Source organism: Acomys minous (assembly GCF_964271855.1).
Source record: "Acomys minous genome assembly, chromosome: 13".
In the NCBI taxonomy this organism is placed as follows: Eukaryota; Metazoa; Chordata; class Mammalia; order Rodentia; family Muridae; genus Acomys; species Acomys minous.
This window is the reverse complement of record NC_140495.1, coordinates 71988045-72003943: the sequence shown is the minus strand read 5'-3', so window position 1 is coordinate 72003943 and position 15899 is coordinate 71988045.

Here is a 15899-nt window from a genome sequence, read left to right as displayed (position 1 = left end):
GGAAGCCAGAACCTCAGGTAATACAATGCTTCTATCAGACTGACCTGCATGCAAGTCTGTGGAGCATCTTCCTGGTGACCGATGTGGGAGAGCCCAGCCTACTGTAGGCAGCGCCACCATTGGCTCTTGCTTTCCTCTGCTTCAGTCACTGTCTCCAGGAACTGCCTTCCCTTCGGCTCTGATTCCCCTTCATGGTGGACTGTGATCTGTGAAAAGAAATAAACCTTTTCCTCCCTAAGTGGCTTTCCAGTCAGTGTTTTATTAAAGCAACAGAAACCAAATTGAGACACGAGAATAGTAGCTTTTTTAAATGTGTGTTTGTGTGTATTTGCATGTGTGTCTGTCTGTGTGTGTCTATGCATGTGTGCATGTGTGTTTTTGTGTCTGTATGTTTGTGTGTGTGTGAGAGAGAGAAAGTATGTGTGTGTGAGAGAGAGAGTGTGTGTGCATGCATGTGTGTGTGTGTGTGTGTGTGTGTGTGTGTGTGTGTGTGTGTGTGTGTAGGGGGCATGTGATATGTATGGAGATCAGAGGATAGCTGCAGGAGTTAGCTCTCTCCTTTCTGCATAGGTTCTGGGAATCAAGAACAAAGGTCACGAAGCTGTGCGGTGAGTCTTGTCCCCAGTAAGCCACCTACCTCACTGGCCCCGTAGTGGCTTTTAAATTGTAGGTTGAGTAATACAGTAGAGCTCATGAAGGCCACAGTAATAGTACAAAATATTTAATGTGGAGCCAAATGAGTTAAATTCAGTCCTGACCCCACTTCTGGATGTCTATGTAACTCTGAGTGTGTTATTAAATGTGCTTGTACTTCTGTGTCCTTTCGTGAAAATTGAGATAATAGTAGTTGACAGGACAGTTGAGTAGATTAAATAAGTGAATGCATATCTATTAGGGTTCCTGAGAGAAACAGAGCCACTGGTGCGGAGGTTTTGTGTGTGTGTGTGTGTGTGTGTGTGTGTGTGTGTGTGTGTGTGTGTGTTTTCATAGAGAGGTTATGAGGACTTAGTACTAGAGTAGATTCTCTCTCATTCTCCACTATGTAGAGTCCTGGGAGTGAACCCAGGTCATCAGGCTTGGCCACCATGTACCTTTTAGCCTTAGAGCCATGAGACTGAGTTTGAAGACAGCCTAGACAGCATAGTATGAGCCTGCCTCCTGGGGTGGAGGGGACAAAAGAGATAATCTCTTCCGATCACCCTCAGAGGTGTCCAAGGGTAATTTCAGCATGTGTGCCACTGGCTGCAGAGCACAACACATTGCTCATTGTAGTCACTGTTCTTAACCCTGAATGCATTTTTCCAAAGTACTAGGCTTCCTGTGGGAATGATTAAGAAAAGCAAAATGTGAAATATTTAAAATACTTTTATAGGAATATATAAAAGGATCACTAGTTAAAAATAGTAATAATTTGAGTGGGTGGAGTGAAATGTGTATTAGTCAGATATAAAATTAAGTGGTAGAAAAGCAAAGGGTAAAAAGTCCTATTCAGTTCATCTTGATAACTCAACAGCTTCTATCCCATGGCTCTTTGACAACTAACTGGATCAGATCTGCAGGGCTCACCTGAAGCATCTTTTGCCTGTGTCCTCGCTCTTCTGCAGAGGTTGCGCCTTCAGCACCCCTGCCTAGGTGGATTGTTCAGGGTTTGCAGAGCTAGTGGGCTGATCATGAATGGTGGCAGTCCTTAGTGCAGTGTGATAGGTGTATAAGTGAACCCATTGAAGAGAGAAACTTTTTAGTATTTTAGATGTATTTACTTTATGTGTATGAGTAGTTTGCCTCCTGCATGTATGTACTGCACCGTATGCCTGAGGAGGGTGGAAAAGAGCACTGGAGTCCCTGAACTGGATTTAGAGATGGTTGTGAGCTGCTGTGTGGGTGCTGAGAACTGAACCTGGGTCCTCTGCAAGACTGACAAGTGCTCTTAGCCCCTGAAGGCAGCGCTCTAGCCTGTGGATGAACGTTTTCAACTGTGACCAGAAGCTAATTTGCATGTTAATTAAACTAGATTTGCTTTTGTGTTGGTTGCCGCCTATGAATTGGCATTATTTCCTTTTTTATTTTATGTGCATTGCTGTTTGCCTATAGTGTCTGTGCCCCATGTGCATGTGGTTGGTGCCCTTGGAGACCACACTATTGTGTCAGAGCTTATTCTGTCAGGCCCGTAACTCCCAGGAGCTAGGGGGCGGGGGTGAATGGTTGGGAGGCACCAACAATAGTTGTTCTTTTTTTTTTTTACTTTGTGCTAAGTAAAAAAAAAAAATATTTTTAAAATATTCTGTAATTTAGTCAACACTAATTTCGTCAACTAAGTCAGTGAACATTTACTAAATTAACATTCTGAAAAATATTTATGTTAAATTATTTTGAATCATTATGAAAAGACCATAAGAAATCAAAACTGCTGGCCTATATCAACGATCACAATGTGTGATAAAGAAAAGAGTTTATATACTTCAGAAGCAAGTATAAAAGGAAGGCTCATTCCTTTTATCCCAGGATCCAGGAGGCAGGGGCAGAGGGGCAGATTAGTCTTGTCTATATTCTGAGTTCCAGGACAGCCAGGGCTACGTACAGAGACCCTGACTCAGGGCGCGCGCGCGCGCGCGCGCGCACACACACACACACACACACACACACACACACACACACACAAATGACACAAAACTAGAAAGGGATCTGGAGGGGTGAAAATGATCTAAACACATTGTGAAAACATCATCAGTGAAACCTGATATTATGCATAATTAATATATACTACTATAAAACATTAAATGTGACAACAACAACTTTCCTAAATAGTCTTACTGCTGCCAGTTTTGATTCATCTTAAGTGAAGAGCATTGTGCCGAAGGCCATGGTGGATGGTTTCATGAAGTTTAAGAAATCAACTTAAATTTTCATCATCTTTTGCATACAAAAGGTTATTAATATATGTTTAGTATTCTCTTTGTATAGTATATGTCAAGTTATTTCCCTTTGGACAGGAAGAAATGAGATTCTAGGGGATCACATTATTCCTTCAATAAATAGATAAGCAAACCAACAAATACAGTTTCCAAACATTTATCATGTGGCTTTCAGATAACTTTCTACCTGTTTTTTATTTGTTTGTTTGTTTTTGTTTTGTTTTTCAAAACAGAGTTTTCACTGTATAGCCTTGCCTATCCTTTGTAGACCAGGCTGGCCTCAAGTTCACAGAGGTCCACCTGCCTCTGCCTCCCCAGTACTGGGATTAAACTGTTTTTAATTGTGACTGTAACCCAAGTTGCTGTTACAACCCTCCTGACAGGAACCACCTTGTGCCAGCAAGTCTAGGAAAGAATGTTTGTCCTAGGACAGTGTATGAGTTAGCCTGTGACACCCTGCCCACTTCTGTACCACCTATTTTGGGATGCTGATGTCAGCATGCTAACCCAGGCATCAAAGACGGTGATACGAAGCCACACTGTGCTGCACCTCCATGCCCAGCTGCCTCCCTGATGCTCACAGCAGCCTCTTGTGAAGGTTTGGGGTGATTGCAGTTATGCTTGAGACAGCACAGATGAGGGAACACCTTCATGAAAGCGTGACCAGTGACTTTGTGGGGGTGGGAAGTCGATATTAACTGGGTGCCTTCCATTACTGTGGCTCCATCAGGAATCAAGAACTTTTCTTTCTCTTCCACTGACCCAGGGAGAAAATGAAGCTGGTACCTGTTGTGAAGGCTCAGGCTCTTTCTATCCACTTAACTCCTTGGGAGAAGTAAAGGACTGCTGCAAGTCAGTCCTTAGATGAGGAACAGGCTGGCCACCTCTAAAGGGCACAAGGGGCATCAGAGGCTTTGGCTTAAAGAAGGAATAATGCCTGTTTGTACCTGACCCTAAGCACTATGCTTGAGAGGATATCCTTTAAACAGCAAGTGTACCATGAGGAAACCAAGTGCCAAGATCCAAGAGCTCGTTAGTTTCTTGGGGCTACCATGCCCAAGTCTCATAAATTGGGAAACTTACAGAAACGTATTGTCTCTCAGTTATGTAGGGGAGTCCAAAATCAAGTTAGTAGTAAGGACTTTTCTCTCTAAAGCTGAAAGGACATCCTCCTTGCCTTGCTTCTGGTGAGAAGTCAGCAGTATTTGGCACATCTTGTTTACCATTAGGTGCACAATGCTAATATCTACCGTGCAGTCATATGGTATTTTTCCCAGCTCTGTCTACACATAGACCTCCTCTTATAAGGCCAGCAGTAATACTGGACAAGGGCTGTTGTGGTTTAAATAGGAAATGTCTCTTGAAATTTCTTGTATTGGAGGTTTGGCCCTCAGTCAGTAGTGTTCAGGGGTAGGGTCTGTCTTGAGAGGTGATTGGATCATGGGGTAGTAACATCATCAATGCGTGACTCCACTTATTACTGTGTGCCTGGGTTGACTATTAGGAAGGAGACAGACTGAAGGTGTGAGCTGGTAAGGTGTATCTTTTTAATTTTTATCTAAAATATAATTACATACTTTCCCCTCCCTGCCCTCCATACAACCCCTCATGCCCCCCACTTCCTTTCTAATAGATGGCCCTTAGCCTTTAACTTGTATCTGTCTTACACACACACACACACACACACACACACACACACACACACACACACACACACGCCAGCCTGTTTGTCTGAAATCTGCTGAGTCCATTTAGTGTTGCTTCTATGCACACTTTTGTTTGTTTGTTTGTTTTTGTTGTACTAGACAGGGATTCTCTGTGTAATCCTGGCTGTTCTGGACTTGCTCTGTAGACCAGGCTGTCCTAGAAGTCATAGCAATAAGCCTGCCTCTGCCTCCAGAGTGCTGGGATTAAAGGCATGCGCCACCATGCCCAGCTCCTGTACACACATTTTAAAGGACTTATCATATGGGATTGGATAACCATTTCAAGTGCTCATTCTTGAGAAGACTAATTCTCCTTCTCTTAGAAGTTCTTTACTGCCTGTAGCTCTTCATCTAGGGGTGGGGTCCTGTGTCATTTTCCCACCCACCTGGGCATATCAGCTGGTATTGCTGTTGTGAAGGTCTTGGCTAGGCAGCCATATTGTTGAGATTTCTTGGGGGTAGCTCTCCTGTCATAGGTGGAAGACTCAATCTTTCAGCCGACTTCCTATTCCTCTGGCTCTTAGATCCCTTATCTTCCCTAATGGTCCCAGAACCTTAGGTGTAAGAACTGTCTACTGGAGATGGGCACCCCATAGTCAGTTGTTCCTTAAACTTTAACGAGTTGTGAACCTTTAGGAATACCTTGCCTGCAGATCATTGTTGTTTCATAGGCTTCACGGTTGGGTAAGGATACTGAATGTTTTCCTCCTTGGCAGCTTGCACAGAACCAACCTTCCAGTATTATAAAAGCTAGTCCGTGGTGGGGGTGGGGCATTTGGGTCAGATCCAGCTTCATTCTTCTGTGTCTGAAGTGCATGGTGTCTTCAACAATAGGGACTTACCTTCCAATTCTGCGGGCCTACTGATAGCCTATTCTGTTTTGGGAGTCTCTGGAATACCCTGACCAACAACTGGAAAGGAGGCGTCTCATGCCTGGTGCTGTAGTTTTTGTTAGGTGGTCTATGGCCCTTGGGGGGAGCATTGTTATCCCAAGTGGCACAACTCATAATTTCATTTAAACCATCTCTGTGCATATATATATATATATATATATATATATATATATATATATATATATATGTGTGTGTGTGTGTGTATGTGTGTGTGTGTGTGTGTGTATACCCTACAAATACCCCTCATATATATATATATATATATATATATATATATATATATATACCCTATAATGTATATACCCAACACACACACATATACATATATGTATCCTACACACACATATACCCTATATGTGTATATACCTGCACATATACATATAATACACATATATGTATATAGGATATATATGTTTACATATTAATATTCTCATGTATTATTTGTTATTTTTGGTTAATATAAAATAGCATGAAGCCAGATATACTGGTTTATACCTTTAATCCAGCATGAAACAAAGTAAACACCACCACTACCACCACTCCTGCTGTAACCCACTCCTCCTGAGTATTTTATTCCAGGGGCAGAAGGCTGACTAACATAGGCACACACCCTAGTGCAGTATGCATTGACCCTATTTCTATGTAAGGTTACTGCATCAGTTACTTGTTAACTTGACAAAGTAACTTAAGGACGGTCTGGAGAGATGGCTCAACACTAGTTGCTCTGTCTAGAGGACCTGGGTTTAGTTCCCAGCACCCATGTTAGGTAGATCACAAACCACCTTTAAGTTCCATGTAATCTGATACCTCCTTCTAGCCTAATAGGCATCCACACACATATAGTATACAGACACATAAGCACAAAAATAAATCGATTTGTAAAGTAACGAAAGGAAGGAAGGGTTTATTTTGCTTCACAGTGTCAAAGGATATATACAGCCAACTGTGGTGGGGAAAGTGTGCGTATTAGTTTGCTTTTCTATTGCTGTGATAAACACCATGACCAAAATCAACTGTTGGAGGAAAGGATTTGTTCAGCTTATGGTGTCCCAGTCATAGTTCATCACTGAGGGAGCCCAAGGCAGGAAGGCACAGAAGCAGGCAGGAACCTGGAGGCAGGAACTAAGGCAGAGACTGTGAAGAAATGCTGCTTACTGGCAGGGTCCTCGTGGCTTGGTCAGATTACCTTTTTATACAACCCAGGATCATTTGGGGTGACACCACCCACAATCGACTGGCCTGTTCTATATCAATCATTAATCAAGAAAATGCCTCCACAGGCTTGCCTACCGGCCAATCTGATAGAAGCATGTTCTCTCTCTCTCTCTCTCTCTCTCTCTCTCTCTCTCTCTCTCTCTCTCTCTCTCTCTCTCTCTCTCTCCAGGTTTTCTCTACGTAACAGCCCTAGGTGCCCTGGACTCCACTTTGTAAAACCAGGCTGGCCTCGAACTCACAGAGATCCACCTGCCTTTGCCTCCCAAGTGCTGGGATTAAAGGCATGTGTGCCTCCACATCCAGCTGGAAGCATTTTCTTAGTTGTGGAGTTCTTTTCCCGGATGACCCTAAATCATGTCAAATCGAAAACAAAACAACAACAGCAACAAAGCCTAGCCAGCATAATATGGCAGCAGGAGCCAGAGGCATCTGGTCACATCAGACCCACATGCCAGAAAGTGGAGGTCTATGCAATCCTTGTATTCAACTCATTGTGTCTTTTATTATTCAGTCTGGGTACGTAGACCAGGGAATAGCACTGGGGTTCCTTTCCTCCCCCCCCCCCCACTGTCCCCCCATTAATCTAATCTAACCTAATCTATCCTCTCACTGACAGGCCTAGCACATGCACCCACAGCAGTTCTCAGTGCCATCAAGATTAACCTACACAGTCACACTCTGAAACGCCAGAATTGGAGGTGATTATTCCAACCCACCGGAAAGCACAAGATCATCGTGATAAGCGTGGGAGTGAAAAGGCTTTTATCGGGCCAGGCAGGCTTGGTTATGTTCTATTCTTAGTGGCAGAGGTTCTTTTCCCAAAATTCTGCAGGCCCTTCCTTTTCTGTAACTCAAAGAGAGGAATAGGCCTCCCCACTTCACTCCCGCTGTCCCCATGACATGAGCCAGGGGCTTGGTGACACTGAGTGCAGGGAGGCATTTGTAGTCAGTCACATGCGGTGTCCTCCGTTCACGCACTCTTGGCCATGCCTACCTCCAGCCACCTCTTACAGGCTGTTTTCTCTCTGCAATGCCTCACTCTTACTGACTTTTCCAAGTTGCTATTGTTTTACAATCGCATTCCTTTAACTTCTGTGCTTAAACACTTCTGAAATATATGTGCATAGGCAAAAAAAAAAAGTAATGTCCTTATAGTCAAAAGTGCCACTTACTCTAGTCAGCAACCTTACTACACTTTTAAAAATGCCATACTGTTTGCATTAATTTCTCCTATAGATGTTTTTCTATGTTCATATGTGTGATGTTTATGTGCCCATGTATGCATGTTTGCATGTATGCACATCTGTGTATGTGTGTGAGTGTGTGTCTGTGTGCATATGGAAGCCCAAAGTTGCTGTCCAGGATATCTTCAAACAATTCTCTTTTTCGCTGAGGCAGGGTATGTCAGTCGAAGCCAGAGCTCGTGGATGTGGCTAGTCTTGCTAGCCCAGCTTGCTCTGGGAATGCTCTGTCTCCACCTTCGGAAGCTGCAATTGTGGGTAGATTACCACCCCTACCTGGTGCTTTCTCCAACCATGGAGAAATCTTCCCAGGCCTTCCCCCATTTACAATTTTTGGAAAGAAATTATTTCATTACTGGTCTCAACAGGCAGAAGGGAGGGCTAGAAAAACACTCTCTGTAAGTAAGTCCCTAAGGAGCAAAGCTAGGAAAAGCTGGATATTTTTCTTCCCAGTTATGCAAAAATCTTTTTAAAATGCTTTATTTCTGCTCAGATTCATTTGATATCACCACTATGATTTTCCTTTCTTTTAAAGCTAAAATCTGTCTACAATTTTTAAGTTCCATAAATAGCAACCTCCCACTTAGATCCCAAATGAGAACCTGTGTATATTGCTCTGTCATCAAGCCATCTTGGCACAGATGCACAGATGCAAAGGCCCTAGAAATAAGACAGAATAGGAAAACTATATCTAGAAATGGTTTACATTTTAACAATATAACTAATTATCAATAAAATACTGTTAAACAACTTTTCTCTTTTTTTTTTTTTTCAAAAATGTCCTTCTAAAAGAGGAAAGGCTGTAGGAAATTGACCTTTGTAGCCACCTCAAATAGAAAACCACTAATCAGGTTAAACAAGTGTGCTGAGTAGGTTTATGTCAACTTGATACTGGTTAGAGTCATTTTCAGGGGGAGGGGGAAACCACAACTGAGAAAATACCTTCATAATATCAGGATGTACGTAAGGCTATAGGGAATTTCCTTAATCCATTATTGATGGGGAGTGGTTACATACTTGGGCTATGGTGCTGGGTTCTATAAGAAAGCAGACTGAGCAAGCCATGGGGAGCAGGGCAGTAAGCAGCATCCCTCTATGGCCTCTGCATCAACTCCTGCCTCCAGTTTCTGCTCTGTTTCAGTTCCTGCCTTGGCTTCCTTCAATGTACTGTGATTTATAATACATAAGCCCCCAAAGTCCTTTCCTCTACGAGTTGCCTTGGTCATTGTGTTTGTTTCATTGTGTTTGGTAACCCTAAGACATCAATATACATCGAGTATCACTTCCCAAAAGGAGTATGGTGTGTGTGTGTGTGTGTGTGTGTGTGTGTGTGTGTGTGTGTGTGTGTGTATTACATACATACCTAAACATAATAAAGACAATTTACAGCAAGCCTATTGCCAACATCAACATCAAATTAAATGGCAAAAAACTCAAAGCAATATTCCTCAAATTATACCACAAAATAGAAGCAGAAGGAACATTGTCCAATTCAGTTTATGAGGCCAGGTACCCGGATACCTAAACCACATAAAGGCTCAATGAGAGAGGGAGAGGGAGAGGGAGGGAGGGAGAGAGAGAGAGAGAGAGAGAGAGAGAGAGAGAGAGAGAGAGAGAGAGAGAGAGAGAGAATTACAGACCAACTTCCATTATTGATGCAAAACTAGTCAATAAAATACTTTCAAAACAAACCCAAGAATACATCAAAAAGATAATCTGCCATGACCAAGTAGGGGTCACTTCAGAGATGCAAGGGTGGTCCAATATACAACTCCTTACACACATGGAAAGAAAAATTCTCAACTTCATATGGAAAAACAAAACACCCAGGATAGCCAAACAATCCTGGGCAACAAAAGAACAAGGAAAGAACTCCTAGATAAATAAAAGAACAAAGAAAGATTTTTACCAATGCTGCATCCAATACCGGACTAATATCCAAAATATATAAAGATCTCAAGAAGCTAAATCTCAAAAAACAAAATAATGCAATTTTTTAAATGAACTACAGATCTAAACAGAGAATTCTCAATAGAGGAATCTGAAACACCTGAAAAACATTTAGAGATCTTACCCCCATCAAAATGGCTCAGATCAATAACACAAGTAACAGACAGCTCTTGCTCTCCGAGGGCATATGCCCAAAGGATGCTCTACCCTACCACAAGGACACTTGCTCAACCATCTTAATTTGGGCTTTATTCAGCTAGGAAACAAACTAGATGCCCCTCAACAGAAGAATGGATAAAGAAAACGTGGTAAATTTATACAACAGACTGTTACTCAGCTGTTTTTTAAAAAATGACATGAAATTCACAGGCAAATGGATGGAACTAGGAAAAAAATCATCCTGAGTGAGTAATCCAGACCCAGAGAGACAAATATAGTATGTAACATAAGTGGACATTAGCTATTAAGTAAATGATAACCACGCTTCAATACTTAGAGAGATTGGGTAAAGAGATGTCTTGCGGGGAGACACATGGATCTTTCTGGGAAAGGAGAATAGAATATATTTTACAAGTGAACTGCGGGTGGATGGGGCAGGGAGCAAAAAGGATCAAGTTGGGAGTAGAGATGGAATAGAGGGAAACAATTTGGGAGAGACAGTAGGACTCTGTAACTAAGTAATGTGCTACTCATGACTTCTCTAGTCAATTCCTACAAACCAGGAACTTGGTTTCCCCTGCCCACAAGAACTTGGGTTTATCAAATCACTTTGGCAGGAAAGACTTCTGACTGCGGTACAAGAGCTTACCTAAGACGTCAGGCAGTGGTGGTGCACGACTTTAATCCCAGAACTCAGGAGGAGACGCAGGAGGATCTCTGTGAGTTCGAGGCCACCCTGGTCTACGAAGCGAGTCCAGGACAGCCAGGGGTACACAGAGAAAACGCTGTCTCGAAAAAAAAAAAAACTAATAAATAAATAATTAAATAAATATGATCCTCTAAGTAGAAGAGTCATAGAACTTTGCATATAGGGAAGCCCTGGAAATGAACATTTCTAGCTCATTTCACAGACAGAAGAAGGAGCCTCAGAGAGGGAAACTGAGGCAAACACAAGATCACAAGATGCTCCCAACCTTCAGGGAGAGGCAAGTATGATACTCAAAGTCTTGTTCAGCTTTTCTGCCTTTAGGGTGTCCATCACAGAAGGGATGAAACTGGCCACCTGGGACACAGAGCTGATTTCCTACCAAAGGACCCAAGGACCACATTCCAGGGAGTTTTCACAAACTGGACTGGATTCTAGAGCACTATGGTGTTCTTGGTTTTACATAGCTAATCATCAAATAACCTCTTTCAAGTCAATGATTTAATTAATTAATCTGTGTGTGTGTCGGGCTAGGGGACAGGTTCATGCCAGAGTGCTTGTGTGGAGTTCAGAGCACATGCTTCAGAAATCTTTTTTTTTTTTTCCTTCTACCATGTGGGTCCCAGGGACTGAATTCAGGTTGTCAGGCTCGGTGGCCAACCTCCTTTACCTACTGAGCCACAGGCTGGGCTCTGGTGTATTTGTTTGATGAGCTGATATGTAGACTAGTGCTAGTGCGGAGCTTGCAGACTACTTTCACTGGTGCTTGTAACAACCATCACAAAGTGAACGGCACGTCATCAGCCCACGCCCACACATTCGTCACCTTGTCTGTTCCAGCAGATTCCAGCCTTATTTTGTGAGAGTGCTCAAATTAACTCAGAGGCAAAAAAGAAAAAGAAAAAGGGGCGGGGGAAAGGACTACTGCTTTCACACAGTTTATGCCAAGTTTTGTTCTTAGCATGGTAACATTTTACTAACTTTGCACTACTGGTACTAATTAATATAATTATAGTACGCAACACATCTACTCAAACCATCTCAAATACACACATTTATGCTTACACAAATACTTTAAAAAGAGAAACTTTATATATTTTTTTAAAAATTGCCTAGCACCCCTTTGTTATAGTGATCTGGAAAGTGATCACTTTGAGTATAGTTATGCTCAAAATCAGCACTGAACAGCACCAAGCAACTGGATCACGGTTCATGAATAAGACACAATGAAATGCACTTGGGCATGGTCAGGGCAATCCGTTGTCACAAAACAAGGCAAAAGATTGACTTAAGATGCTTAACAGGAGGCACATCTGGCATCAGAAAGCCATGACGCCTAACCTGTGCACGTAGGAGGAATGGCTTATTGTGGTGACATATATGAGGCTACTACAACTACCGCTAGAAACTCCAGACGTCTCACACACACACACACACACACACACACACACACACACACACACACACACGTAAACACATTAAAATAAATGTAATGCATAAACTAAATTTAGAATTGACCCCAACCTTCTAAAGCCAGCTCCTCTTGGGTCAGAAGGGTGTTAGGAGACAGTTTTCTGTGTCCAGCCATCTCAGGAACAAGTTCCATCTTGCTGGCAGGGTCAAAACTGAGTTCAACTTCCCAGGCCCCGGAACCCAGCTCCTCTCCTGCTTCTTCAGGTGTTTCATGTTTGTCTGTTTGCCAGTAAAGGGTGTAAAGAGGGAAGTTGGTGTTGCCTGTTATCTAAGCTAAGGCACACAAGCCATTACAGAAGGGATGAACCTGGTCACCTGGGACACAGAGCTGATTTCCTACCAAAGGAATTTAAAGCTTGCCCACTTCTTTCTTCCCCTGTCATTCTAAAGTCAAAGTCAAAGTCCAAGAGAGGACATGACTGCAAAAAGCTGAGTAGAGGATCCTGAAACCAGGTGACCTGGAAAGGCCCAGACACCCATATTTACTTCCTTGCTTAACCCTTTGTGTCAAAGTATGATTGTTCGCTGGGCATGGTGGCGCACGCCTTTAATCCCAGCAGAGGCAGAGACAGGCAGTATCTGTGAGTTCGAGGCCAGCCTGGTCTACAAAACTAGTCCAGGACAGCCAGGACTACAAGAGGAACCCTGTCTCAAGAAAAAAAAAATATGATTGGTCAATGCAATAGCCCACCCTACTCCCCCTCACCTTGTGTTCCCATCCTGGGGACACAGTTTAGATCCTGAACTGGCTGCTCCCCTGAACACACAGAAAATAAAGCATGCATTTGAAGCTTCTGCCTCTAAAGTGAGTTTTCTCAGCTTTCACCTCAAAGAGGAAAATGGTTTTTGCATGTATGTGTTTATTTTTTTAAAATCACCGTCCAAGTTACATTACCGTCCACTGCAGTGACTACAGCCTCAGTGACCGACCTGAGCAGCACAGGCCGAGTTCTGGGCTCAGGCTTCTTCTCTTTGGCAGCAGAAAGCACAGGAACTACCATCTCCCAGCTCTTCCGTGTGGGCCAAGACTTCCTCAGCAGTCCCCATCTGCAGCCGAGACTTAGGATCCTAAGGGTGCAGTTAGGATGCTAAATGCTCACCTGGAGAGATGTGCAGGAGACAAGAACTGCCAGAGGAGGTGTTTTGGTTTAGTTTCTTGCCACGGTGTGTCTTAATAAGGGTAACCATTGCTGTGATGAAACACCACGGCCGAAGCAACTTGGGGAGGAAAGGGTTTATTCGGCTTACACTTCCTCATCAGAGTTCATCATCGAAGGAGGTCAGGACAGAGACTGAAGCAGGGCAGGAACCAGGAGGCAGGAGATGATGCAGAGGCCATGAAGGAATGATGCTTACTGGCTTGCTCCTCCTGGATTCAGTCGGCTTTCTTATAGTACCCAGGACCACTAGCCCAGGGATGGCATCACCCATAAGTAGTCTGAGTGCCATCAATCGCTAATGAAGAAAATGCTCTACAGCTGGATTTTGTTGTTGTTGTTGTTTTGTTTTTCAAGACAGGGTTTCTCTGTATAGCCTTGGATTTCCTGGATTCTCTCTCTGTAAACCAGGCTGACCTTGAACTCACAGAGATACCCCTTCCGCTGCCTCCCGGGTGCTGGGATTAAAGGCATGCACCACCACCACCGCCTGGCTGACACCCAGATTTTATAGAGGCGTTCTCTCTATTGAGCGTCCTTCCTTTTAGATAACTCCAGCTTGTGTCAAGTTGACATAAGTCAACCCAGCACCCTGTGATGGATACCACAACCAAAAGCAACTTGGCGAGGACAGAGTTTATTTGGTTTACGTGGCCCCGTCCCAGTCCGTCACCGAGGGGAAGCCAAAGCAGGAACCTGGAGGCAGGAACTGAATCAACAAACTAGCACTGAGAGTGTTCCTTGGGGTAACGACCTTCCTGCTTCTCTTTCGCGCCTAGCCTTGCCCTGAGAGCCAAAGCTCTGATGGTTTGATGCACAGCCTCTTCATCTCGCAGGAACTGCGTAGAGTTGATGCACTTCAAGTTCTTGTTCACTTTATTCACTGGGCTGTGGGGTGAGGAGTACCATTTGGCAGGTGCAGCACCACGATGGCTTCTTCAGAGACACACTCCAAATCCTTTGATGATGCCCCCAAAGGCTTATCCACTAGCTGCAGCCAGGACTCTTCTTCACTCGATGATCTGACAGATGTACTCCATTCCAGAAGGGCGTCTCTGTGGCAGTAGTCTCACAGGAGGGTTGCTGACCCTTGGGGAGGTCTTTGTCCCTGCAATCCTCACTGATGCTGCTGGAGATGCTTGGGGAGGAAAGGGTTTATTCAGCTTACACTTCCACATCACAGTTCATCATCGAAGGAGGTCAGGACAGGAACTCAAGCAGGGCAGGAACCAGGAGGCAGGAGATGATGCAGAGGCCATGGAGGAGTGATGGAGGTGGTGGAAAGTCATTAGAGACTTCTGAGAGCTTTGTCCCCTGGCAAGTCTTTCTGCCCTACTGAGTCCAGTCAGACCCCCTGAGTGCTGCTCATTGAGGTTCATGCCCTCCTCAATGGCAGCCCCACCTAGTCAGTGGCAGCTAGTACTGTCCAGAGGGCCTAGGTTGCTCTTTTCTGCACTGAGGCGAAACTGGACTAGTTTTGAACGAGAGTTCAAGTGTTTTCTTTAAAGTACTTGTGAAGTGCTGGGGCTGGAGAGATGACCCAGTAGGTAAGGGCACATACATCTTTTGCAGAGGATCTGAGTTCAGTTCTCAGCACCCTTGTTGGATGGCTTGTAGCTGTGTGTAGCACCACCTTCAGGTGCCCCAATACACACACACATAAAACCACACACACATTCATAAGCAGACATGCACACACATAATTAAAAATCCTAAAGTATAGATATAAATAGAATATTTATAACTGGTAATAAGCACCTGACTGTAATGCTTGGAGACATGGTTCTGTATGAAGTCTCAGTGATGGGCCACTCTCCGCAGCTCCAACCCACCCATGTAGGCTACTTGAGGATGGCTACTTCCTCTCTGTCAGATCTGTAAGCTAAGCTTTTTTTTCTTTTTTCTTTTTTTTTTTTTCTTTTTTTTCCTTTTCCTCGTTTAAGAAAAAGAAAATTTATGGACAAGATTTCCTTAATTGGTGTAGTGGATCATGTGCGTCTTGTCAGGGATAATTGGAAGACCGTTTGTCCACCATGTTTCTAGGAGCTATTATGTCTGGGTAGATATTTTATAAACTAACCTAGAAGCTGGAATTGGCTGTGTTTGGTGTCACGTTTCGTTTGGCTAGGGGCTTGCTTCCCTTAGTTTGAAAAACAATGATTCCAACTCTGTTCTTCAGGAATGCATCCACTCATTAATGCTGAAAAAAATTCTTCCCAGGTGGGATTCCTGGTGTGGACATCTTCTTTGTTTCTTTTCTAAGCATCCTTCTTGTTGGAAGCACGGAGATCCTTGTGCTCACGGATAAGCCCTAGGGAAACCAGGAATGTTAAACATGCAGGGTTGTCTCCTCAGTGGAAGGTGTGTATAACCTGTTTTCCACCCAGAAGGCTGGGGACCGAGGCAGCTAATAACCTAGGTGACCTGTGAGCTGTCTGTAGGGCCAGGCCATGGCTACCCACCCCCAGGTTCCCCCAAGCAGGACAG